General features: G+C 45.6%; 1 long non-coding RNA gene across 5 annotated transcripts; it reads right to left on the reverse strand.

Annotated features, from left to right (window-relative positions):
* Positions 1–2,832: 2,832 nt before the first annotated feature.
* Positions 2,833–27,680, reverse strand: LOC147998739 (uncharacterized). Of its 5 annotated transcripts, XR_015645938.1 has the most exons (5): positions 27,524–27,680; positions 22,009–22,204; positions 16,441–16,542; positions 11,006–11,162; positions 2,833–3,599 (listed from the first exon to the last, which is right to left on the reverse strand). It is a non-coding gene; the product is annotated as an uncharacterized LOC147998739 (long non-coding RNA). The 5 variants fall into 5 exon arrangements; XR_015645939.1 differs by lacking the exon at positions 2,833–3,599 and having other exon boundaries at positions 10,468–11,162; positions 22,009–22,168; XR_015645937.1 differs by lacking the exon at positions 2,833–3,599 and having other exon boundaries at positions 10,468–11,162.
* Positions 27,681–27,701: the final 21 nt, after the last annotated feature.

Consider the following 27,701-nt stretch of genomic DNA (forward strand, 5'->3'; position numbering starts at 1 on the left):
AAGGCCCTGGGTTCGGTCCCCAGCTCCGAAAAAAAAGAAAAAAGAAAAAAAAAAGAACTATTTATTTTAGGCATATGAGTACACTGTTGTTGTCCTCAGACATACTAGAAGAGGGCATCAGATCCCTTTACAGATGGTTGTGAGCCACCATGTGGTTCCTGGGAATTGAACTCAGGACCTCTGGAAGAGCAGTCAATGCTCTTAACCTCTGAGCCATTCCTCCCCTCCCCTCATTGCTGTGTTAAGACACCATGACTGAGGCAAATTATAGAAGAAGGAGTTTATTTGGGGCTTACAGTTTCAGACGATTAGTTAAGAGTCTGTGATCAATGTGGCACGGAACATGATCACAGGCAGGCATGGCACTAGAACAGCAACTGAGTTACCTCTCAGTCCACAAACATGAAGCAGAGAGAGCCAACTGGAAATGGTGTGCACTTTGGAAACTCAAAGCCTGCCCAGTGGCACACTTCCTCCAACAAGATTATACCTCCTAAACCTTCCCAATCAGTTCCACCAACTGGCGACAGTCTATTCAAACATATGAGCCTATGGGAAACACTTTCATGTAAACCACCACAGCCGTCAGTTCACTGGTTAAGTAGTGAAATAGCCAGAGTTGGGGTCAATCTAAGGCCAGTGGGAAAATTCCCTCGACAAACTTCCAAGCACAAGGAGCCCTCCCTTTCAGGAAGTAAAAAAGCTAGTTTAGTCCTGGAACAGCTACAAGCCAAACTGTTAAACAAAGCCACCTGTGAGTCTCAACCCACCCCCCCCCCCCCATTGGAAAGCCCCAAACAGTACACTGAATCGGTTTGAAGGTTGCCTCGATCCACCAATAGTACATAGTATTCTGCCTAGTTACCATTGTTCAAATTCTGCCCTAATTGTTTGAAAAGTATATAATCCCCTGTTAGAATCTGCTCAGGGTCTTCTCCCTCCCCAAGCAGGGCGACCCCAACATGTTGGAACAATAAAATTCCTCTTGCTTTTGCACCGGTCACTGCCTTCCTGAGTCTCATTCAAGAGGTCCCGGAAGAGGTTCGATTCGGACCTCACAGTAGGTTAGGCCAACTAGCTAGTGAGCCTCAGTGATCACCCGCCGCTATTTCCACAGCCACGTGGCCTGTCTTTCCCACATGAATTCCAGGAGAGTGCCCATGGCTCTCATGCTGCCTTAAAGTAGCTATGTATCTAGGATGACCTTAAACTCCTGATCCTCCTACCTCCTAGGTGCTGGGATTACAGGTGTGCACGATTGCGTCCAGCTCTTCTCTGGCTAGTTTCAAAAGTGATTTGTTTCTTTTCCAGTTTGAACTGAGTCTAAATAGTACGAAACAAAGTACACCACCGAAACATTTTAAAAGCTGCACAAAGTCATGGGCCACTGAGAGGACTCAGTGGGCAAAGGCGTTGGCCACCTTGGCTTTACGGCTTGAGTTCAGTTCCTGGTAAGGGAAGTCATTCTCTGACCTCCACTTGTTCAGTCTATTATCATCATGGAGGGAAGCATGGCAGTGTGCAAGCTGGCATGGTGCTGGAGGAGCCAAGAGGCAAACAGAACAGTGGCTCTTCCGTGCTGGGTGGAGCTTAAGCATAGGATCCCAAAGCCCACGCCCACAGCGACGAACTTCCTCCAGCAAGGCCACACCTACTCCAGTAAGGCCACATCTCCTAATAGTGTCTCTTCCGGTGAGCCAAGCACATTCAATCCATCCCACTCCTCCTCCACCATACACATTGATACAAAGTATATAAACAAAATGTACTAGCTTAATTCTCTTCATAACGTACACGTGAATCGTGCCTCCCCAACTCTCTGTTCCCTCCAACCCCTCTGTGCTTTGTAGCTACAAACCTGTTCACTACAAGTTTCCTGGGCTTCTTGGCATGTGAAGAAAAGCTTAGTTTATTAAATGATTCCCAAGATCTCAGTAGTCTCTTTAGAGACAAACTAGAAAATATGCTTTAGATAAAAAGAAAACAAATTAGCCAGGGCTGGGCGGGGCCAGGGCAGGGCGGGGCCAGGGTTGGCACCTTTAATCTTATCCCTCAGGAGTCTGAGACAGGAGAAGCCAGTGCTCTGGGTGAGCGCTGGCTATAAAACGCCTTCGTCGACCACATTTATCATAGCTCTGTCTCAAATAAAAATACCTACAAACTGTGTTCATCAGAAAAAATAAGCCTTAATAATGTGCCACATTGTATAGCACGTCGTTATTTTTACATTTAAACATACATTGCCTACATTGTATGAGTGTTTTGCCTACCATAGTGCTGAGCATTAGCAGACCCCGGAGCTGGAGTGACAGTTGGTGGTATGACACCATGTGGGTCCTGGGAATTGAACCTGAGTCCTCTTTGAGAGCAGCCAGTGCCCTTAGTGGCTGAACCGTGTCCCCTGACCCTTGCTTGTTCATATTTTAAAATTTCCCACCATACTTGAGTACAAGATGGACCACACCCTAGAGTCAATAAACATCACAGCAATCGTCCCCTCCTGTGTACAAAACCAACCAACCAAGCAAACAAACAAACAGAAAACCCAACAAAATGTTATTATTTTTAAATTAATTAATTTTATATATCTCAATTGCTGCACCCCTCCCAAAATGTTGACAGAAAAACAAAACAAAAGCCAAAAACTGTTGTTGTAAAAATATAAAAAAATAAAAAAAGTAAGGTCATCTTTTATCCCCACTAGATTCAGCACTGCCGTGCCCCAAGATATCTGCTGGATATCTTGCCAGAAGCACACATTCCAATTCCTTGGTGGCCCAGACCACCATTACACTTAAATCTACACATGAACGAACACACAACACAATAGCCTTTGATCCAATTGATAAGATATAATTGCCCACCTAAACATACAAAGCCCAGTACACATCCATCCCTTAAAAACATTTGTAACAACCTGTAAAGGTGCAGCGTGGAATCTTAACATCACCCGCCATATTGTCCTGCCACGGCTTCTCTCCCTCTCCCTCCTCCTGTCTCTCTTCCTCTCCGTTCCAGTCTCCTCCTCTTCCTTCAAACTTCTCTCCTGCCCAACCTTCCTTCTCCTCCAAAGACAGGCCTCCTTCTATCCTGTACCTGTCCCTCACCTGTATTTTACAAATTCTATGGGGAGAAAGTTCTGGTGACGTCACCTGAGTCCTGAGTACCTGACTAGGCAGCAGTCCTTGGGGCAGTGGAATTAGCATCAGAATACAGATAACTCCAGGGCAAACCACAATGGAAAACAACACAGAGAAACCTGACAAGGACAAAGTCTATGAACTGTTCTTTCAGTTCTTATCGAAAACACAAGACACAGTTGTAAATTGTGTCACCCTCTGTCACTAAGGAACATTGCAGTTTTCTCCTGTGTCCCCTCTACTTTCCTGCTTCCTTCCTAGCTGCTGGACTCACGCACTCTCATTCAAGAAGAAACAATGTTACTGAGTAGAATAATACTGAGATTCCACCCAGGCATTGGCCTGGCGTGGTGGAGAACGCTTGTAATCTTAGCCCTGAGGAGGCGGAGGCACGTCACCGCTCTGTCGCAGAGCCTCTGAGTCCAAGGCTTCTGTGGACTACAAACATTTAGAACCTGTCTAAAAAAAAAAAAAAAGAAAGAAAGAAAGAAAGAAAAAAGAAAAAGAAGTAAACAAACAAAAATAACAAAAATTTTATATTTTTAATTAATTAATTTTTATATCCCAATCGTTGCACTCCTCCCAAAATGTTAGTGAAATAAAATAAAACTCTGTTAGCACCAGCTCGGTGTTTATTTGTTGTCAATCACTATTATTATTATTTTGGCAGAACTCACAGAAAAGCTTACTTGAGGATTTGCAAAAAGGTGCTACTTTAAGCTCTGAAGTGTTTGTGAATGCCACCAGGCAGTTTTTTTTTTTTTTAAATATTTATTTATTTATCATATATAAGTACACTGTAGCTGTCTTCAGACACACCAGAAGAGGGCATCAGATCTCATTACAGATGGTTGTGAGCCACCATGTGGTTGCTGGGATTTGAACTCAGGACCTTTGGTAGAGCAGTCGGTGCTCTTAACCACTGAGCCATCTCTCCAGCTGTTTTAAAATGGACCTAGAATTTGTTTTACATTTAAAAAAAGTGTGTGTGTCTGTGTGTATATGTCTGTGCATGTGTGTCTGTGTGTGTTGTATTTGTGTCTGTGTGTCTGTGTGTTTGCGTATGTATGTGTGTCTGTGTGTGTGTGTCTGTGCATGTGTGTCTGTGTGTCTGTGTGTCTATGTGTATATGTCTGTGTGTGTCTGTGTGTGTCTGTATGTGTGTCTGTGTGTATGTCTGTGTCTCTGTGTGTGTGTCTATGTGTGTCTGTGTGTGTGTGTGTCTGTGTGTGTATGTCTGTGTGTGTGTTAGGTGAATGTATGTGTGTCTGTGTGTGTGTGTGTGTTAGGTGAATGTGTGTGTTTGTGTGTGTGTCTGTGTGTGTATGTCTGTGTGTGTATCTGTGTGTGTGTCTATGTGTGTCTCTGTGTGTGTGTGTCTGTGTGTGTATGTCTGTGTGTGTGTCTGTGTGTGTGTTTGTGTATGTGTGTGTGTGTGTGTGTGTGTGTGTGTGTGTGTTAGGTGAATGCAGAAGTGACACTTGCTAATACCAGTAGCAAGCCATGGAAAAGCTTTAGGGATTACATGGGTACCGGTTAGGACTGGTCAAAAAGATGAGCTGAAAGGAACATGGAGCCTAGATGTAGACACAGACATTTGTGTGCCTTAGTCAGTGACAGAGAGTACTGTACACCAGGGCTGATAGAATGGATCACTTCCCACACAGACAAATACAATTAGGATCCCTTTGTACAATAGGAAAAAGCGATTTCAGACAATTATAAAACGAAAAAGTTAAAAATTGAAGACATTACAGGGAACATCTCCAGGATTTTAGGTTATAAGTTTTCCTTAGACATAAGAAAGGACAAGTCAGAACATCAAGGCTGATGTGTGACTACATTAACATTGTCTGAAGCCAGACACTGCGGCTCTCGTGTTATTCCAGCACTCAGAAGGCCTGGGCAGGAGGACTGCCTCCTTCCAGCTTGGGCTTCCGAGTGAACCCTCAGTCAAAAGACAAAACGAGGGGGCTGGAGATACGGCTCAGTGGTGCTCTTCGAGAGTATTTGAGTTTGGTTCCCAGCACCCAAGTCCGGTAGCTTGCAACAGTTTGAAACTCCAGCTCCAGGGAATCTGGCACCCTCTTCTGGCTCTCATAGGCAACTGCACCCAAATGTGCACACCAAATACACGCACTTAATTAAAAAAAAAAATTAAAACTTTGCCTGGCTGTGGTGGCAAACACCTTTAACCTCAGGAAGCAGAGGAAGTCGGATTTCTGAGTTCCAGGCCAGCCTGGTCTTCACAGAGAGAGGACAGCCAGAGCTACGCGCGCGCGCGCACACACACACACACACACACACACACACACACACAAATCTGTCTTAAAAAGAAAAAGGAATAGAATTTCTTAGTACTGGAGTTACAAACAACTGCGAGGCACCATGTGGGAGTGATAGGAATTGAACCTGGGGCCACCGAAAGAGCAACACACACTCTTAAGCACTGAGTCAACTCTCCAGCCGTCATACACATCTTTTTTTTAAAAAGAAAGTTACTGTTGATGGTCGATTTCACGGGCTTTCGAGTCTCTGTGAAGCCATACCTGTGAGCTCGGAGGGTGTTTCTTGGAAAGGTTTAACTGCATGGGGAAGACCCAACCTGAATGAGTACAGGTGCTACCATCGCATGGCCTGGCAGCCTGGCGTGAATGAGGAGTAGAAAGGGAACTGAGCACTGGCCCAGGGCTCTCCACCTTCTGTCCGCTGTTGTAGATAGAGGCTGTCGTACATCCCTGCTGGCTGGGTGTCTTCCTTCCCGTGGTAAACTGTATCTCTACACTGCACTGTGAACCAAAATAACCTCCCTTAGGTCGCTCTCCTCTGGTACAGGATCACAGTAACAAGAAAAGTACTGGTTATTCCGGAAGCGCCAACATTTGTGGGTGCTCCAGCCATTCCTGGTATCCACACAAGGGCGACCTCTCTACTCTCTATCCACCCCGGGCCACACCTTCTGGACCCGGATGTGCAGGGCACAATGGATGAAGCTTTCAAAGATACAAGCTCGCTATTTAAAAGTCCAGGCTCAGAAACCTTCCAAGCTCCGGGAAGTTACAGATTCAGCAGAAATCCACATGGGGCAGGACCAGTTCTTTTTCCACAGCCCCATAAAGGCGGAAGGTCTCTCAGCAACCCCGGCCTCTTTCCCCACGGCCTGAGGCTGATAACTGTACACCAAATTGCCAGTCCAATCTGCCTTTCAGAAAAGTAATTACCCCAATTCAAATGAGATGACCCATAATTGCAAATCATCTGTAAATGTACTCTCTGCCTAGGTCTCGGAAATAATATATCTAAATTGGTCGAAGAGTTAATGGGGTTAGAAGCAATAACGGAGACCCATACTCTGGTAAGGGTTAGTTTTTCAAAGCATTGTTGAAGTGTAAAATTACCTATTTGTTCAAAATCAATCCATATGCGACAGACAAATCACTTCAGGTGTGTGCGTGCGTGCGTGTGTGTGTGTGTGTGTGTGTGTGTGTGTGTGTGTGTGTGTGTGTATGTGGAGTGCAGGGGAAGTCTTCTGAGAGGAGTGGGGCCTCATGAACCCCTCCCCTCTCCATGAGAGGTTGGTGGCCCTAATTTTATGCAGGTATAGAAGTTATTTTCAAACTTCTCTACTTTCCTCTGATCCCCTTTCTTCCTGTTCCTCCTCTAATCCAGCTGGTTACTTTTCAACTCATAAGTATCCACTATTGCATAGCAAATCACTCCAAGGTCAGCGGCTTTGCTCTCCAGGATCAGGAGTCTGCACGATGTGGCTGGCTCTCCAACTCATGGTCTTCCAAGGTGTGGACTGGAGCTTGGGTCAGGTGCCGAGCTTCCAAGGATACTCACAATTACTTGCAGGACTCAGGTCCCGTGAGCTGTCGTATGAGGGCTTCAGTAGCTAGCTCATGGCATTTCAGATAGGTCTGCCTCTTTACTACACGAGGGTCTCCATGTTTATTTAACTGTATCAGAGCTAGATGTCCAGCAAAGTCATAGTTATTTATACCCAATCTTGGTAGTGACACCCCATCAGTTCCATTCATTAAAAGCAAGCCATAACTTAAGGCCATACTCAAGGTGAGGAGATGAGACGAGGGTATGAAGACTAGTAGGCAGGATGCTACAGGCCATCTTGGAAGGGGGCTGTCAAAGTGCATATCTTTTTTTTTTTTTTTTTTTTGGTTCTTTTTTTCGGAGCTGGGGACCAAACCCAGGGCCTTGCGCTTCCTAGGCAAGCGCTCTACCACTGAGCTAAATCCCCAACCCCTTCACTCTTTTTTAAAAAGATTTATTTATTTATTTTATGTATATGAGTACACTTCAGACACACCAGAAAAGAGGGCATCGGATCCCATTACAGGTGGTTGCGAGCCACCATGTGGTTGCTTGTGAACTGAACTAGGACCTCTGCAAGAGCAGGCAGTGCTTTTACCCACTGAGCCATCTCTCCAGCCACCAAAGTGGATATCTTAACAGCTGATTATTTTATACTTATATGGAAAATTAAGCGTAACAAGTTATAAAGGAATATAACATGTAATATATTGACAAGTTACAGTAATGATTTAATACATTATTGTAATGGCAATTAGAAGTTGTCGCCTTGGGGGTTGGGGATTTAGCTCAGTGGTAGAGCGCTTGCCTAGGAAGCACAAGGCCCTGGGTTCGGTCCCCAGCTCCGAAAAAAAAGAACCAAAAAAAAAAAAAAAACAAAAACAAAAAAACAAAAAAACAAGTTGTCGCCTTGACCAGATCTGGAATTAACTAAAATCTAAGAGGCTGGGTAGACCTGTGGTGGTTTGAAAATGCTTGGCCCAGGGAGTGGCAATATGAGGAGGTGTGGCCTTGTTGGAGGAAGTGTGTCACTGTGGGTGAGCTTTGAGACCCTTCTACCTGCCTGGAGCAGGTCTTCTCTTGTTTGTCTTCAGAACAAGATGGAGGACTTTTGGCTCCTCCAAATGTTTTCCTATAAAAGAGTTGTCTTGGTCATGGGATCTCTTCACAGCAATGGAAACCCTAGCTAAGACACCACCTGTGAAGGACTTTTTGTTTGTTTGTTTTTGAGACATTGTTTCTTTGTGTAGCCCTGGCTGTCCTGGAATTTACTGTGTAGAGCAGGCCCGCCTCAAACTCATAGAGATCTGCCTGCCTGTCTCTGCCTTCCCAGTGCTAGGATTAAAGGCGGGTGCTGCCACTGACTAGCTGAACTCAACACTTTCTCCTGGCCTCAGGGAGGACCAGGCACATTGTGAACATGCATACCTACATGAAGCAAAACATTCATACCCATAAAATAATAAAACAAATATTTAAAAAATTGAGTAAGACTATGTGACTGTGTGCTTGCGTGTGTTGGAAGTATATGTGTGTGCATGTTTGAGTATGCACACATTGTGAAAATGTATGTGCCCATTTACACATGTGCAAAGGGGGCTGGGGATTTAGCTCAGTGGTAGAGTGCTTGCCTAGCAAGCGCAAGGCCCTGGGTTCGGTCCCCAGCTCCGAAAAAAAGAAAAAGAAAAAAAAAAAAGGAGATACACATGTGCAAAGGCCAGAAGTTGGTGTCAGGCATAGTCCTCTACTGCTCTCCACCTTATTTTTTGAGACAGGATCTCTCACTGAATCCCTGGCTTTCAAGGACAGCCCCCAGGATTACCCTGTATCTACTCTCTTAGTGCTGGATTACAGGTCCCTGGAACCATGCTCAGATTTTAATGTGGAGACTGGAGATCTCAGACTCAGGCCTCATTCTCATTGAACTATCTTCCAAATCTCTCTTTTGTTCAGAGTAGTATAGCTCAGTGGGGGGTCTAGGCTGCTAAGTATGTTGTTTGGAGAGGGGTGAGTGTGTGTGTGTGTGTGTGTGTGTGTGTGTGTGTGTGTGTGCATAGTACCTATGAGTGAGGGTCCTAGGCTGTCAATCACATCATTAGAAGGAGTGTATGCATAGCTAAAACCAAGAGGAATGTGGCTGAGTTCATTGAACTATTTCCTATGGTTGGCAACTCATCTGGATTATTTCAGAACTAATAGCCAAATAGAAATAGTGTAAAACTAAAAGTTATAAAAATAGTTTATTTTAAAAAATCTCTTTTTATAACCTACTATCAAGCATTTTGTTTCAGGGATTAAAAAAGTATATACCTCTAATCTCAGCACTTGGGAAACAGGCGGTAGGTGCTGTCTGACAAGATTTATTTTCTGAGGAGATGCAACAGATTTATCTGCTCACTCCAGATAGGGATCCTAAAAGGACTAGAATCAGCACAAGACAAACCAAGACCAAGTTCTCAGCACAAAGGAGATTTATTTGCCCTAGAGGGACAAAGGACTGACTCTGGATAGAGAGGAGACAGAGGCGGCCCATAGGCAAACAACAGTTCATAAAGGGAAGAGAGGAGACCACATGTTAGGATAAGTTGGTTTTAATTAGGCATGTTAATTAAGGCAGCCAAAAGGGGGCTTTTGATTGTAGAACTTTAATACTCCGATAGCTAGACCTTGGTGGTCAGCCTCAGGAGGAAGTGTTAGAAGACTTGCATCGGTCATGGTATCTGTTCACAGCAGTAAAACCCTAACTAAGACAGTTACTTACAAGAGTATGGGGGAAAGGTTACGTACCAGATCAGAAATGACTCAAAGACAGCTGCATCACCAAAAGCATGGCGAGCATGGATGACAGCTCACAAAAGCTGGGAACCTGGGGCACAGTGCACAGCTTGAGCTCAACAGGTTGGAGAGAGTCCTTTCCAAGTGACTCAGTTGTTCTAAACCCCATCCAGTTGGCTAGAGTCTTCTCTTTGCATCTTGGCCTGTCTAAGGACTCTCAGTTTTTATTGCTTTTTATGACAGGGAGGGACCTAGTGAATCCAGTCAGTTTCAGGGATTTCCTGAAGCTAGAGTTGTTTACCTTCCTGTTTAAAGAGTTTCCCAGGGGTTGGGGATTTAGCTCAGTGGTAGAGCGCTTGCCTAGGAAGCACAAGGCCCTGGGTTCGGTCCCCAGCTCCGAAAAAAAGAACCAAAAAAAAAAAAAAAGAGTTTCCCAGCAGGATTGAATGTTTCAGAGGAAGCTGTTACACAACACTAGGAGGCCAGTTTGATCTACATAGCAAATTCCAGGACAGTTTAGCTGTACAGACTTCATAACAAACAAACACCATTATCCTTAGCCGAGCATGCAATCCCTGTACTCAAGAGGTGGAGTCAAGAGAATCAGGTGTTCAAGGTCAGCCTTAACTATATGAGACCTTGGATAGATAGATAGATAGATAGATAGATAGATAGATAGATAGATAGATATAGGAAAGAAAATGAACCAAGACACATAGCATTTATTTACCAAGAATTTATTTAGCCAAAGGTATAAGCATATATTTAACCAGAGAGTAAGATTGGCTGTGAGAAGGACTCACTGTCTAGACTGGTAGAACTCTATTCTAATGTGCCGAAACACAACCAACGTTTCAGGTAGCCCAGGACAACTTTGCACCAACTTTGTATCTTCTTAGGAGTTTATGGATACAAGCAATATCTTAGGTGTATTCAATTCCTGCCTTATGAATTCCCTACTTTACAGAGGGAAACTGAGTCACTGCTTGACCATTCTGACATTTTGGGCATGCCAGTAACTGAGCTGAGTCTCTGCAAAGTTGATCTGCTGAGCCAACAGACATTTGCATTTGAAATTGGACAAAAAAACCAAGAATAAGTTTGCCACAATCAAGTCCCTTTGTGTATGAATGGCCCTAATAATAAGTACTTATATATTTTTAAAAAATACATACATATTGTATGAATTGAAGGGATCCAGAAAGGTCCAATTGCTTCAAAAATTCTCCCTCTACTAAATAGGCCTTAATAGCACTCACCTTTCTTAACCCTGCATGATTGCCAGAAAGTCACTGCTCAACAGAAATCTCCCATCAGGAGGAGAAAGGTCTGTAGAGGATCCACTTTCCTTTCTCTGCAAACTTCTCCCTCCTAATCGACGTAGATTCTGACCTTCATATTGGATAGAGTTTGTGCCTAGCAGGGAAGAAAGGGATTTGGTCTTTGGGAAGAAATTTATAATACTAGATCTTTTTTTAAAAATAAAGTTTATGCAGCGCGATTTCTACAATGCAGACTGTGGAAAAAGTCTGAAGTATACATAAAGTATGGAGGAGTGGGGAGGGGTGAGGTGTCAGAGAGAGAGAGAGAGAGAGAGAGAGAGAGAGAGAGAGAGAGAGAGAGAGAGCCTACAGCATCAGAGAAGGCACACCCAAGCAGCTTTGGCCAGTATAAAAGAGAAAGAGATTTGGGGGTTGGAGGGGAAACTCAGAAAAGCAGGCGGGCCATTCGGCAGAGGCTCTAAAAGCAGCTGCATAGGGGTACAGTTTCTGCAGGAGAATAAGTACATTATCTCAGAAAGGGATAATACTTCTCCCTCCTCTTAGCTTTTCAGGTGAATCAAATGTCCTTTGAGGCAGACTCCTGGTCATGTAGTTGACAGACCCAGCTGAATTAACACTCTGTGTCTGTCTGCCTCCCTCCCTCCCTCCCACCCTCCCTCCCTCCCTCTCTCTCCCTGCCTCTCTCTCTCTGCCTCTCTCTCTCAAGACAGGGTCTCTCTACATAGTCCTGGCTGGCCTTGAGCTCAGAGATCTGCCTGCTTCTGCCTCCCAAGTGCTAGGATTAAAGACCAGTGCCACCACAACTGGCTTAAAAACATGACTTACTTTGAATTGTGTATCTGTGTGTAGGTGTGTGCACGTAAGAGCAGGTACCTGTGGAAACCAGAAGAGGACCTCTGTTCCCCTCGAGCTGCAGACTTCCAGGCTGAGGCTGACTAGCACTGGCACGGCAGTCCAGAGTGTCTGAGGATGACCCGTGGCTCATTTTAAGATTAAAACACACACCTCTTGGTAGAGGTTTAAGATGCTGAGGACATGTGGGCTGCATGAAATTACAGGTAGCACATGTGTGACCAGCCCCTGCGATATGCAAATAACCCACAGGGCTTGTGTTTTGTGGCTCAGAAGCCCAGTCCTTTTGTGCAGCATTTGAGATGCTAAACTTTCTTTGCTTCAGCATGCTGCTTCCGCAACCTAGAACCTCCCATTCTGTGTGTGTCCAGTACGAGACACAGAGCCTAGGGCCTCATGCCCGCTAGTCAGACACTCTATCACTGGGATACCTGCTTGCCCTGCTGTACCCAGCTGAGCACTAACTCTTAACTATCCACCTCTGCTTCCGCCACTAGTCACGACTTAGTCTACTTCCTCTTCCCAGCTGGGCGTGCTGGTGTCCAACTAGAATCCCAGCATTCAGGAGTCACAGGCAGGTGGATCTCAGTACATCTGAGGTCTTCATATCGAACTGCAGGCCAACCATAATTACAGAGCGAGCTCTTACCTCAAAAACAAACCAAAAGAAATTTCTTGTTCTAGGTCAGGAGAACCTGGGACCTCTCTGGGGGTTACCCACCGAACCCCGATATCCAATACCTGTTAACACCAGATCAGTCTTGTACCCTCAGATGTACAGAGGACAGAGTCTCTGAAGACCGAGGACACAGAAGGTGCCTCAAGGCAGTCAACAGACCCTTCTTTGACATGGGACTCATTTAAGATTTAATGCACACGTGGCCAAAGGCAAACTTCAATGTAAAAGCAAGTCATTAGTTGAAATAAGTGTCACAGTCTTTAAAGTATGATCAGACTTGTGCAAGGGAGCCATCTCCCTGTGGTAGTCTGAACAACAGAAAGTTAATTCTGAGGGTGGGCCAGTTTTCTTTCTTTCTTTCTTTTTTTTTTTATTTCGGAAACAAGAAAAAAAAAAAGAAGCCTAATTCTCCATTCTTTTATCAGGCTGGGATGGATGGAGCTGGAAAGAAGATATAATTAAGATACCCATTAGGATGGGAGCGATGAAGTGACTTGACTTTAATAGAGCAGTGGAGTGGGATTTAAATTGGAAAAAATGGCAGAACAAGAAGCAAACACTTTACTGTTGGCTCTGTTGCTTACCTTTCTGTTGCTCTGCAAGTGGAGGGGCAGTGAGTGGCTCCCGTTCCACACGCTGCCACAGATCTGAGGCGGGGACATCTGTAGCATCTGCCTGCTGCTGTTTCTGTCGTTTTGTGATAGCCTTTACCATATCTGGGATGTGGACCTTCTGTTTGTCTGTGGGACAGGTCTTACTACATAGGCCAGGCTGGCCTGGTCTGATCTCTGCAGAGATCCACCTGCCTCTGACTTCCGAGTGCTGGGACTAAAGATGTTCACTATGTTGTTCTTTGAGATGAGGTCTCACCGTGTAGCCCTGGCTGTCACAGAACTCACTATAGATAAGACTGGTTAGAACTCACAGAGATCTGTCAGAGTCTCCCAGAATGCCTCTGGGTGCTGGGATTAAAGGCGTGGGCCGCCACCACCCAGCTACTACTTTTTTTTTTTTTTTAATGTGAGCTTTGTGTTGTTTTTCAAGACAGGGTTTTCCTGTGTAAGAGCCCTGCCTGTCCAGGAACTCACTTTGTCGACCAGGCTGGCCTCGAACTCACGTCTGAGGACTGGGAGCAAAGGTGCTGTGAGTTCTTTATAAAGGTAAAAATGCATGGACATAGAACCCTGTTCATTTGCTTAGTAATCTCCATGCCCCAAGAAGTCGAGTTATAATTAATAAAACACAATTTGAAGCTGTCAGGTGATTCATAAAAAATCCAAATGTAGTCATTGATAATCATTGAATAACTGACAAGATTTTTATTGGTAAAAATCAAATTTCTAATTATAGTATCATTGTAAGCCAGGATTCTCCAGAGAAATAAAACTAATAGGAAACAGATAATAGTTAGAGGCATAGATGAGAGAGAGTGGTGAAAGATGAGATACACACATACACAGAGACAGACAGACAGACAGACAGACACACGCACACACAGCACACACACATACACACACACAGACACACACATCACACACACATACACACACACAGACACATACCACACACACATACACAGACATACACACATACACACACATACAGACACACCACACACACATACACAGACATACACACATACACACATATACATAACACACATACCATACACACAGACACAGACACACATTACACACACACATACATATATACACATCATACACACACAGAGAGACACACACATACATACATACACACATACAGCACACACACATACAGACACACCACACATACAGCACACACACACAGACACACCACACATACACACATATACATAACACACATACCATACACACATAGACACAGACACACATCACACACACACAGCACACACACACAGACATACAACAACAACAATAAGAACAACAAAACCTCAGCCCTATTTCAAACAAAGAAACAAAAAAGAAGAACTTAAAGTGTGATTCCAATACCTTCCTCTTAACACCTCCCCATCCCACCTGACTGCCAGAAAACTCGTGACACTCAGACAGGGAGGCAGAGACAGCCTGGATCAGCACATCAAGCACATCTGAGGGCCGGGCATGTTACTAAAGCAGGAGGCTTAGAGAAAAGTTTGCTCTCTCAGTGCTGAGCTGCCAGCCTTTCCCCACAGCCAGGATCTGAGATTAACGCCAACTGGATTGTGTATTGGCAGATGATTCTCTATCCTGTCCAAGAGAAAACATTTAAAATATTTATGTTTTCAGAACTGGGGATGTAGCTCAGGGGTAAAAGAGCATTTCTAGTGTGATTGGTGCCCTAGGTTTAATCCAGACAACGTAGTACACTATAATATTGATGATTTGAACCATTGTTTTAAGCCATTCATATCTGTCCATGGGCAGAGCATTTCCACTGAGCTTCATGGTACTCCTCTCTTAAATACAAGCACACAGACACTATCCGCCAGACACTTAAGGAGAGGCGTCAAACAAACAAACAAACGAAGGCTGGGAAGATGGCTCACTGCTTAAGAGCACCGGCTGCTCTTCTAGAGGTCACAGCGCCCACATGGTGGCTCACAACCATCTATAATGGGATCTGATGTCCTCTTCTGTCATACAAGTATCTATGTAGATAGAACCCTCAGATACATAAACTAAATAAATCTTTTAAAAAGCCCAGAGTGGCTGGCTCTTGGGGAATGACATGTAAGGTTGACCTATAGACTCCACGTGAGTGTTCAAATACATGTACACCTATATAAACGATGCATAAATGCACACACACACACACACACACACACACACACACAGAGACACAGACCAGGAAAGATATAACTTGGAGGAAACAGACTAAGGAAGATTACAACTCTAAAAAGATGCAGTATCTACAAAGCAGGCAATTAAAATATGGCAGCAGAAATAAGAAACTGGAGAGCAAAATTAATGAAATCTGTAGAAAACAGATTGAAAAGACAGAGATGGAACCAATTTCACAGAGTTGTCCTTCGAGCATGTATGCACCCCCTCGTCATGTGCATGCACACATGTGTGCACACATACACACAGAAGAAAGAAATACATTTTAATGGAAAACATGACTTAAAAACATAATTTTCATTCATAGCTAGCTGCAAGGGAAGCTGCTACATGTTGTCTTTCCCGTGTGGATGCATTAGAGCAATTTACAAAGTGAGTTCTTTTCTTTATCCTGGCTGGCTCCCAAATAAGGAGACAGACTATTAGATTTATTTAATCAATTTTGTGGCACAATAACTGAGCAGTTATTAATCAATTCTAATCCTCTAAACTAATCTGGCTACCTCCCAGCCCAAATCCCCGAGGTACTTGCATTTTAGTATTGATCTGGCTCTCTCTGCTCCAGAGGTTCTCATGGTGCCTCCTTGACCCTCTCCTCACAGCACCAACTCTCTTCTTCCCTCTCCTCCTCCCCTTGAAGGGACCGGAAGTCCGGCTCTTATTCTCTCTCTTACTCAGTCACTGTCTGATCAGCTTTTTATTGACCAACCAGGGAATAATTGGGGAGCAACATTTATACAACATCGAGACAGGAGACTTTTAGAACAAGCGTTACAATGCCATGGATGGATGGCACCAGATGTGGGGCACAGGAATCAGCACTAGAATAATAGGATAATCTTCACACAGTGCCCAGTAACATTATGGCTACAGACACACATTCAACAAAAACTATTGAAAGGGCAAAGATATTGGATGTCTAAGTAATCTTTACTATAACCTTTGTATCCAAACAAAAAAGATATCCAAAAGAGAGAACCAGACCAAATAAAAGGGAGAAAATCAGCAAGCAAACTTATATGTAGGCAACCAGGTTTTAACTATTTTTACAGACAAACCTTCTTTAGGATACACAGCCCCAGTGTTCCTTAAGGTCACAACATAAAGGTGATAGCTGAGAATTTTCTGGCAGATAAGTGGATAGACTTCATGGCAGATACCTGTAAGCAAAAGGCTAAGTTACTTTACCTCATATACGTGATCACACGGGCAGAAGAACCCCAGAAATGGAAGGGCTGAAGACCCACAACAGACAGTAGCCCACTAAAACTGTGACGGGTTTTTTTCCTTTCAAACTATTTTATGTGTATGGGTATTTTGCCTGCATACATATGTAGCACAGGCCTGCTTTGTACCCGTGGAGACCAGAAGAGAGTACCCAATTCTATAAAACCGAGATTACGGATGTCTGTAAGCTGAGAGAGAGAATGGGGGGAAGGGAATGGGCCTAGCATGGGCTTTTGAAACCTTGAAGCCCACTCCAGTGCACACTGCCTACAGCTACAAAGCCACACCTACTCCAACAAGCCCACACCTCCTAATCCTTTCAAAGAGTTCCACTCACTGCTGATCTTCGCATGCTGTATCTTCATAGAGAGTAACTCACCAGAGAACTGTGATAGTCCAGTGGCTTCTCGCTGCTTCCACGGACTCTCATGAGCTGTCAGAGCCTCGAGGTTTATTCTGGATCCAGCTGCTGCTGCTGCTTCGTGTGTGTGTGTGTGTGTGCGTGCGTGTGCGTGTGCGTGTGCGTGTGTGTGTGTGTGTGTGTGTGTGTGTGTGTGTGTGTGTGTGTGTGTCTGCTGATTGGACTGAACTGCAGCCTGCAGCTGCTGATTCATGGTTGGTGGTTTGCTAGTGGACTGAACTGCTGATATCCTGACAACAAAGACTGGAATCGCCCCCAAAGAACTATTTCTAACCAGGTCTACTTCCACGAGTCCTAATCACTACCTCTGATGAGTGGTGGGCTAGAAGGGAGGTTAAAGCATTTAAGAATCCTTATTAAAGTAGATGTACTGGCTGCTTTTGTGCTTCTGCTTGACACAAGCTGAAGTTATCACAGAGAAAGGAGCTTCAGTTGAGGAAATGCCTCCATGAGACCCAGCTGTAAGGCATTTTCTCAATTAGTGGTCAAGGTGGGAGGACCCAGCCCATTGTGGGTGGTGCCGTCCCTGGGCTGATGGTCTTGGGTTCTATAAGAGAGCAAGCTGAGCAAGCCAGGGGAAGCAAGCCAGTAAGCGACATCCCTCCATGGACTCTGCATCAGCTCCTGCTTCCTGACCTGCGTGAGTTCCTGACCTGACTTTGGTGATGAACAGCAACGTGAAATGTGTAAACTGAATTAACCCTTTCCTCCCCAACTTGCTTCTTGGTCCTGATGTCTGTGCAGGAATAGAAATCCCGACTAAGACAGTAGGTTTTGAAAAAATCGAAGCCTACATTCTACTCTCTGACTCCACAGGTCTATAGCCATATCATATTGCAAAAATGCACTCACTACAACATCACGAGACCCCACAGTCTGTCACAGTCTCAATACCATTTAAAAATCCAAAGTCTCTACTGAGGTTCACGGCAATTTTAACCATAGATCCCTGTAAAAGTCAAAATTAAAAAGCAGACCACTCACGCAATGGTACATAATATATATTACCATTTTGTTGTGAGCAACACAATAAGTGTGCATAGTTAGTATAACACACAAAGTTTACACTCTTGAGTTTCTAACTGCAGTCCTAAGCCTCTCTCCCCAAGGCTGCTCACCTGTGCAGTGTATCTTAGCGGAAGGTAGAGTTCTGTCTCTAACAGTAGTCTGTGATTCAGGGGTCAGGATCCTGGGGGGAGACTCTCTAGCTGCAGGGCAGATCAAGGTGGTGCACAGAGCTCTTGGTCTCTGTACAGTGGGCATCATGGAGTTCTAGGTCTGTGTCTGGTCATCTTGGGTAAGCGATGCCACTGGGTTCTGATTATCAGATGTAGGCTTGGATGCAGTGGGGCTCCTGACTAAGCTATTTTTACATAACTGAAAGCCATTTTTCTACTATGTTCACCACACATTCCAAAAGGGAGGAAAAGGAGCACAGCGAGGAAAAACTGGACAAAAGCAAGTCCGAACCAGCAGAATGAACTCCGAAATTTGCGTCTCCAGGTCCAAGGTCAAAGTGCTCCTTACAGCTCCAATTCTTTTCCTCTGTGTTGACTGAAACACCTCTCTCTCTCTCTCTCTCTCTCTCTGGTCCTATGCTGGTCGCCAGCTCTCCTTGTTGGGTATTCTATGAGCGACATCTTGGGGGTCTCCACCACAACCCAGCCCCCACCTTCACAGCTTCATGTAATGCCCCTCTAAGCCTCCATGCAGGGACACTCCTGACACACACCTGGCCTCAGTGGCTTTCCTTAGCTGCAGAAGAAGATTGCACAACCCTTTTCTAGAATTCTTAACTCTAAAGCCAGAACCACGTGGCTGAAGCTGCCAAGTTCTATTGTTTGATGGGGCTGGAACTTGGCCCACCTTGTTCAACGATATTTATGCCAGCTTTCTGTTGTTGATGGCTTCCTTCACTCTTAAGCTGTTCTGTATTCCTTTTCATAAACTGGACGCTTAGCTGAGTGAGGTCTCACCCTGAAGTCAGCACTTCCTTTATTCTATTTGACAGAAGACTTTTCTTTACACTTTTTTTTTTTTTTTTTGGAGCTGGGGACCAAACCCAGGGCCTTGCGCTTCCTAGGTAAGCGCTCTACCACTGAGCTAAATCCCCAGCCCCTTTCTTTACACTTTTTATCTCAAGCACTGCACTTAGTTGGCTCCATTACACTCCTAGTGCACCATCATGTGGGGAGCGTGGCAGCAGGCAGGCAGGCACGGTGCTGCAGTAGCCGAGTGCTTACATCTGATCCACAGGTACAAGTTGAGAGCCAAATTCTGACCAGCAAGCTGAGAGACACTGGGCCTCGCACAGGCTTTTGAAACCTCAAAGCCAACTCCCAGTGACAGACTTCTTCCAACAAGGCCACACCCACTCCAACAAGGCCACACCCACCCCAACAAGGCCACACCCACTCCAACAAGGCCACACCTACTCTAACAAGGCCACACCTACTCTAACAAGGCCACCCCCACCCCAAAGGCCACACACACTCTAACAAGGCCACATCTCCTAACCCTTTCAACTAGTTCCATAACCTGGTGCCTAAGCCTTCAAATGTAGGAGCCTATGGGGAACATTCTTACTCAAACAACAGTGGAAACCGAAAGCCAAAGAAATGTTTCCACCTTTCGAGTTGATTGTATGAGGGGCATTTTGCTGCAGGTATGAAACGCTGACTAAGACGCGTGGCCTGGGAAGTGGAAAGGGGCTGAGAACTGGGTCAGATAAAGAGTCCCGTAAGTTTCATGGTTTTCCTTCATCACGGTGCCCAGGAATCTCATGACCATGATGTTATAACAAGTCACTAGAGGCAGATTCAGATGGATCATGGAGAAAGAAGCCGAAATAATTTTCAAACAGTTAAAAACAGGGCTCTCATACGCAAGTACAAATGTGCCAAATGTTTAACTGTTAACTTTTCGTAGGGAAACTAAACAAATGTCTACTCACTCCAGATAGGGCCCCAACATCAGAGCCAAGTAACACTTGCAGCCGCGGGGTAGGGGAGGAGCAAGGAGTAGTAATGTTGGACTCACAGTGTGGGGTCCTGTGATCCTTCCCCTCTCTCCTTCTATTAGGGAGGGCCACCAGCTCCATTACCATCTCCACAGGCCTAGTTATCACTACACTGTTTAGCTCGACTAGTTGCCATGGCTACAGGGCCAATGCCTAATCCAAGATGGTAGTCGTGCTATGCCCAGAGGAAAAAGGCCTACTATATAGCATTAATACATTTATAACTTTCAAATTCAGTATGGGTGCTGAGAAAAAGACATTTAGCTGCCACAACCCCAAGAGCAATGGGGTCTCTCAGAGGTCTCTCAGTGGTCTCTCAGGGGTCTCTCAATGTTCTCTCAGAGGTCTCTCAGTGGTCTCTCACTGATCTCTCAGTGGTCTCTCAATGTTCTCTCAATGGTCTCTCAGGGGTCTCTCAGTGGTCTCTCACTGATCTCTCAGGGGTCTCTCAATGTTCTCTCAATGTTCTCTCAGAGGTCTCTCAGTGGTCTCTCACTGATCTCTCAGGGGTCTCTCAATGTTCTCTCAATGTTCTCTCAGAGGTCTCTCAGTGGTCTCTCACTGATCTCTCAGTGGTCTCTCACTGATCTCTCAGTGGTCTCTCAATGTTCTCTCAATGGTCTCTCAGGGGTCTCTCAGGGGTCTCTCACTGATCTCTCAGTGGTCTCTCAGGGGTCTCTTAGTGGTATCTCAGGGGTCTCTCAGTGGTCTCTCACTGGTCTCTCAGAGGTCTCTCAAGGGTCTCTCAGAGGTCTCTCAGTGGTCTCTCACTGGTCTCTCAGAGGTCTCTCAGGGGTCTCTTAGTGGTATCTCAGGGGTCTCTCAGTGGTCTCTCACTGGTCTCTCAGAGGTCTCTCAAGGGTCTCTCAGAGGTCTCTCAGTGGTCTCTCAGAGGTCTCTCAGTGGTCTCTCAGAGGTCTCTCAAGGGTCTCTCAGGGGTCTCTCAGTGGTCTCTCACTGGTCTCTCAGAGGTCTCTCAGTGGTCTCTCAGGGGTCTCTCAGTGTCTGAAAGTGCCTGGGGATGAGCCAGAACAAGCCTTCTTCACGAGCTGGTGTGTCTTGCATATTCATTACAGATGTAGAATACTGGTACAGAGAAGTGACCACTTAGACTAAACCTGACTAAGTCACATGGTGTGGGACTTCCCACCAGCACCCCTAAATTTAGAAAAGCTGAAGCGCCCTCATTTGTTCGGCATGTCTTCTGAAGGCTCCTTTTCGCTCAGGTCCCCCCACATCCAACATGGTGGCCATCTCTCTTCTTTTACTTTAAGCTTCCTTTTGTGAAGGAGCTTCTCCCTGTGTCTCAAAGGGGAGCTCCTCTTCCCTTGAAGGCCCTGCCGCTGTCTCCGATATGATGCATGTGTCTCTCTCCTAAGGCTCTCCCACCTCAAGGCCCCACCATGTTCCCTTTCTGGGGTCAGGAGACACTCTCCTATTGAAGCTCAATTCTAGAGGGTCATTTTGTATCGGCTCCTTCCCCCCTCTCGCAGTTGATTTCTAATATAATTAGCATCACGGCAAAGAATTCAGGCATATTTTATCTATTGCCCTGATACTTTGTGAAAGGCTGAGCTTAAAGGTGATGCGTTAGTTTATCTGGGGAATTCAGGACAGTGTAGCACTTAGGCAGCAGAGTATTACCGGCTTCTCCCAGCCAAATGTATACTGAGAGCCAGGATGACAGAGGAACGGGGTGGAAAAATGTAGAAGAAAATTTGCAGTTAGGCCCTGCAACAGGGTGGGTTTAGAGAGGCCACCAAAAGTGTAGTCGCTGAAGAGATTCACATTGTTAAAAAGCTAAGTCTGTTTCACTGGGACAAAAGGAAAAGACCTGAGGCTATCCCAGAGATTGGCCAGACCTGCTCAGGGCAGGCCCAGAGATGTAGAAACACAAACTTGGTTCAGACTCTCTGGGGATGAGTCTTTTGACCCAGAGCCACAGAAAGCCCTGCTTACCCAGGACTGCCTTTGGCTATGTGCAGTTGGCAAGGCCCCCAGGTCCTGTTGCGAGGCAGCCTGCCTACTGCCGGATCTCTGTGTGGTCCGCCAGGGCTGTTCCCAACATCCGGCTGCAGACGTCCAGTCACTGAGGCTTCCACTGCAGTCTGAAGGGCACCTGGAGGAGGTTAGAGATGCCGGGAATGTGGAATGTCTACCGAGGAAAGAAACAGGCAGTGAGGAGAGCCAGCCCAAGAGAATGCCATGTGGGCTACAGCCTTGAGACCACCCAACCCACTGGAGCCTGACTCCTGCCACCACATGGCCTAGATGCTGGACCTGGAGCTAGATTTAGGACTGCGCGTTTTCCCTCTGGTTTCAGTTCTGTGTCTGTCCCATCTCCTCCTTGCTATTTCCCTGTTCTCCATTCCGGAAAGGAATATCTTGGGAATATGTAAATTCTATTTTTATTTATTTTTATAGAGAAGATTTTAGATTTGAAATTTTTGGTTTTGAAATTTATTTTATTTTTTTTTTTTTTTCGGAGCTGGGGACCGAACCCAGGGCCTTGCGCTTCCTAGGTAAGCGCTCTACCACTGAGCTAAATCCCCAGCCCCGAAATTTATTTTTTTAAGTATGTATGTGTATGTGTAAGTATGAGTGTGTGTATGTGAGTGTGTGTGAGTGTGAGAGTATGAGTGTGTGTGAGTTGAGTGTGTAAATGTGTGTGTATGTGTGAGTGTGGAGCATGTGTGTGTGAGAGTGTGTATGAGTGTGTGTGTATGTGTGAGTGTGAGAGTATGAGTGTGTGCGTGAGTGTGTGTGTGTGAGTGTGTGTGTGTGTGTGTGTGTGTGTGTGTGTGTCTCACAGAGGTCTAAGGTGTTGGATTCCCTGGAGCTACAGTCCAGGTTGTTGTGCTGGGAACTGAACTCGGGTCCTCTGGAAGACTAATCCTTGTGTCCTTGTGTTAGCTGTCTGTTTGTCAGGCTTGTTCTTTCACACACTGTCTGAACAACAGATTCTCCTCTAAAGGCTCCCATGTTAAAGGCCTAACGTTCAGCACCACACTATTGGGAGGTGGGGGAGCCTCTCAGTGTGTGAGAGTCTTGAGGGTGTGTCCCGGGAGGGGGATTGTGGGACCCTGGTCCCCTTGCTTTCCTCTGAGGTAACTGGCTTTGCTCTGTCTATTCCAGGCTCCCCAGCACGATGTGCTGCCTCACACAGCCCAACAAGTGGGCCAGTTAACCACAAACCAACCCCTCCAAAGTCATGAGTCCGAATGAAACTTCTCTCCGTATAAGTTGACTTATCGTGGGCATTTGTTGTACTGCACAGAAGCCCGGTGACCATGGTGGGTTTCTTGCCTTTTCCCTTTGCCAGCCTTTGACGGTACAACAGTGCAGGAAAGAGGCTAGAAAAAACCTGAATTTAGGCAGTGGCTTTACTTTCTATTACTAGGTTTCCATTCAGAACCTCTCTCGTGATCTTACTTATCCATCCTCTTATGGTATAAGCTCATTAGGAATAAAATAAGCACCAATTAATCTTAGTCTCTTGATGTATGTGTTGTGTGCACACGTGTGTGTGTGTGTGCATGTTTGCATTTGTGTGGGTGCATGTTACTTGTGGGTGCATGTGTATATGTGGGAGTACTTGTGGGTGCATGTATATGTATGGGCAAATGTTATGTGTGGTGCATGTTTGTATTTGTGTGGGTGCATGTGTATGATATGTGTGGGTACATATGTATGTGTGGGTGCATGTGTACATGTGCCTGCATGTGTACGTTTGGGTATATGTGTATGTGTGTGTGTGCATGTATATGTGTGGGTGCATATGTATGTGTGGGTGTATTGTGGGTGCATGTGTATGTGTGAGTGTATTGTTGGTACATGTTTGTGTGTGTGTGCATATGTATGTGTGTGTGCATGTGTATGTGTGGGTACATGTTTGCATTTGTGTGGGTACATGTGTATGTGTGAGTACATGTTTGCATTTGTGTGGGTGCATGTGTAAGATATGTGTGGGTACATGTGTATGTGTGGGTACATGTGTATGTGTGGGTGCATGTGTACGTGTGGGTATATGTTATGTGTGGGTGCATGTGTACATAAGGCCTGAGATGACGTGAGGTGTTTTCTGATGGTTTTCCTCTTCATATATGAAGCCTAGAGCTCTCAGCTTTGGCTGGTCTGGTTTTCTCTGGGTATTTTCTGTCCCTTTCAGGTAGGCTGCTGGCCCACACGACTTCTGAGAGTCTGAACTCTGGTCCTCACATTTTTACAGTGTTGGCTAGTTTTTGTCAACTTGATGCAAACTGAAGTCATCCAGGGAGAAAGAAACTTCAGTTGAGGAAATGCCTTCATTGATTGGGCTGTGGGCCTGTCTGTGGGAGGGTCCAGTACACTGTGGGCAGGGCTGGTGGTCCTCTGAGCAAACCATGGGAAGGTGCCAGTAAGCAGCTTCCTGCCATGGGTACTACTTCAGTTCCTGCCGAAACTTTCCATCCTCCATGATCTGCCATGTGGAAGTGTAAGCCAAACCGACCCTTCTCTCCTCAACGCTGCTTCAGGTAATGGTGTTTTACCACAGCAACAGAAGCCAAACTAGGTCACACACCAAGTGTTTTCCCTTCTCCAGAGTCCCTCAGAGGGCTGGCCCTCCTACATCAATCACCAACCAAGAAGATGCCTCACAGGCTTACCTGAGTGCTGATCTTACCAAGGCACTTTCCCAATTGAAGTTCACTCTTCTTAGGTGACTCCAGCTTGGGTCAAATTGGCAAGAACCAACCTGCACAACTCCTGACTGAATCCTTGCTGGGCACTACATCTGCGATTTAAACACTCTCTGGGCGCCTCCACAACCATCCTGAGTGGCCAGTTTCAACTAGACTCACAGCTTCCGTGTCCTTCCCAATGCTCTCCCTTCCCGGTGTCCCTGTCCCTAACCATGGCACTGTCATCTGCCTGGTTACCTAAATCTGATCAGTGACTCATGCTACAGGCCAAAATACCCACCGAGTCTCATTTTTCCTGGATCATGTTTCTTTAATCAAACCTTTCTCTTTCCCCCCAGACATAGCTCAGTGTCTTTTACACCATTTCTGTCTTCTACTGTAATGGCAGACACTCAGTTCTAGGGTGCAGGGCCTGTTCTGTATTGTTGCTAGAGCTCTCTACCTAAAATGCTCACTTGCTTGTATCATTATCCCCTTAACTCTGTTAATTGTTCTTGTCGCTCATGGGCTGAAATGAAAGCATTTAGAGAGAAAGTCCTAGGCAGGGGATCCGGCTTTAGCTCCATCCCTGTGGTCCACAGTAACACAAGTTTCAAGCAACGAGAGTGCACAGATGCAGCCATAACACAAGACCAGAATCCTCCCTTCTAGTTGCCGCTGCTACTCACTCCTTGGATGCTGTCAACTGCCAAGGAATTCCTGCTCCTCCTGTAAGACCTGTAAGATCCGCCTCCTCCTGGGAGAGGTTTCTGACTCACCTCTAAGCCCTTCAGACAGTTTCATTTCAATGCCCCCTCAATACCACTGCAGCAGCTCCTGTAAGCTTGATTTAGCCCTGCTACACATGTCGTTTTGTTCTTTTCAAATCACCTGCTTTACTTTTGTGTGTGTATCGAGGCATACATGTGGAGGGCAAAGGTAACCTGGGAAGTCTCTTTCTTCTACTCTGTGGGTCCTAGGGGTTGAACTCAAGTCAGGCTTGACGGTAAGACTCTTTGCCTGCCACGGGGGTGTCTTAGTCACTGTTCTACAGCTGTGAGGAGACACCGTGACCAGGGCAACATGTAAAAGAGAGTGTTTAACTGGGGGCTTGCTTACAGTTTCAGAGTGTTAGGTCACGCATCATGGCAGGAGGCAGACAGGAGTGGTGTTAGAGCTGAGAGCTTTACACCCTAATCCACAGGCAGAGAGATGGAGAGATGGTGACAGGCAGACAGACAGACAGACAGAGACACTGGGCCTGGCATGGGCTTTCAAAACCTCAAAGCCAACCCCGCAGCGACACCCCCTCCAACAAGGCCAAGCGTCCTAACCCTTCTATAAGCAGTGCACTAACTCGGGACTAGACACAGAAATCTATGAGCCTATGGCAGCATCCTCACTCAGACCACTCCCTGAGGACAACCTCCATAGTCTCAGGCCTTTGAACACTTGGTCCCCTGTTGGGGCACTGTTTGGAGAGGTTTCAGAGTGCCTTGGTGCAATATCACTGGAGGTGGGCTCTGAGAAGGTAAAGACTCCCACAGTTCCCGGTTCACTCTCAGCCTGTGCTCACTCTTAGCGTCCAGGTCCAGCCTGTGTGATGCCTTCCCTGGCTACCATGGAGTCCAGCCCCCTGGAACCATAATCACAAATGACCTCTTCCACCAGTTGCCTTGGTCGTGGCATCTACCACAGCAACACCTGTTGAGCCATCTTGTTGGGCGGCCCTACAATGTTATTGTTATGTCCTATTCTTGAGCACAATAGATTTTGGCCTCCTGCTTTATTCCAGTGTCTATTGAAATAACTTATTAATAGCCTTTCTCGTGACTTGTTATTATAGTACATCTACCAGTGATGAGAACCAGGAGAATCTCTCTGTCTGCCTGTCTGTCTGTCTGTCTCTCTCTGGGGTGTCTCTAGACTGACAGAGTGCTTGCTTGCTTAGCATGCACCAGGCCCTGGGTTTGATCTCCAGCACCACAAACACGGGGTGTGGTGGTACACGCTGGTATTTTCAGCAGGGAGGCAAGAGGATCAGAATTTTAAGGTCCTTCTCTGGTACAACACAAGTGTGCTTCCAAGTGTGTTGGAGACTAGCCTGAGCTACATGAGGCTTGTCTCACAAAAGAAAAATACCTACATACAAATATATACAATATATAAATATATTATAATATATTACACATCATATATTTATCATATAATATACAATATTGTATAACATATTACAACATATCATAATATTATGTATTATAATATATAAAATGCTACACATTATATATTACATATCACATATAATATATTAACAAAATATACATTACAATATGTTATATTAAGTAATATATGGTATAATTATATACCTATATAATGTATTATATATAGAAAATATAATCATAATTTAGTAGGGCATGTTCAAGTGTATGTATTAGGTAGGGCTTTTACAGTGATAAAACTATGCCTAGATCCGAGCAGTACACAGTTGCCACTAATCAGTTTTTACACTTAAATCAAGGGACATTGGAAAATCAGTTCTATCATCGTATCAAGGGTTCGGCTGCTACCTGTGGCTAGTGGCTCCCTATTAACTAAGACACAGACTATATTCATCGCCACAGGAAGTTCTGTTCCGGTAGACAGTTGAGAATTAAAATCAATCAATCAATCAAGCCTGGAAGCCACAAGTTCCAAAACCACAACTGCCAACAGATGTTATCCACTCTCCAGAGAAGATGGAGAAAGACTTACTAACCCAGAGCCAGTGAACACCTGCCCAAACCATCAACTACTGGGTTTTTCTGGGAGCTTACCGGACATCATCTCCCTGACAGGCACAGCACCAGAACAAACTCCACAGGTTCCTGGAAGGCGGGGAACCACAGGGTGCAGGGCGTGCAGGACCGAGGCCGGGGATGCCCCGGAGTCGCTGCAGCTCGGCGGACGTCCAGGTCGGGCGCGCTCACAGTCGCGCGCCTCCGGAGGCAGGTG

The sequence above is a fragment of the Rattus norvegicus genome, chromosome 20 (assembly GCF_021556685.1).
Source record: "Rattus norvegicus strain SHRSP/BbbUtx chromosome 20, alternate assembly SHRSP_T2T, whole genome shotgun sequence".
Taxonomy (NCBI): Eukaryota; Metazoa; Chordata; class Mammalia; order Rodentia; family Muridae; genus Rattus; species Rattus norvegicus.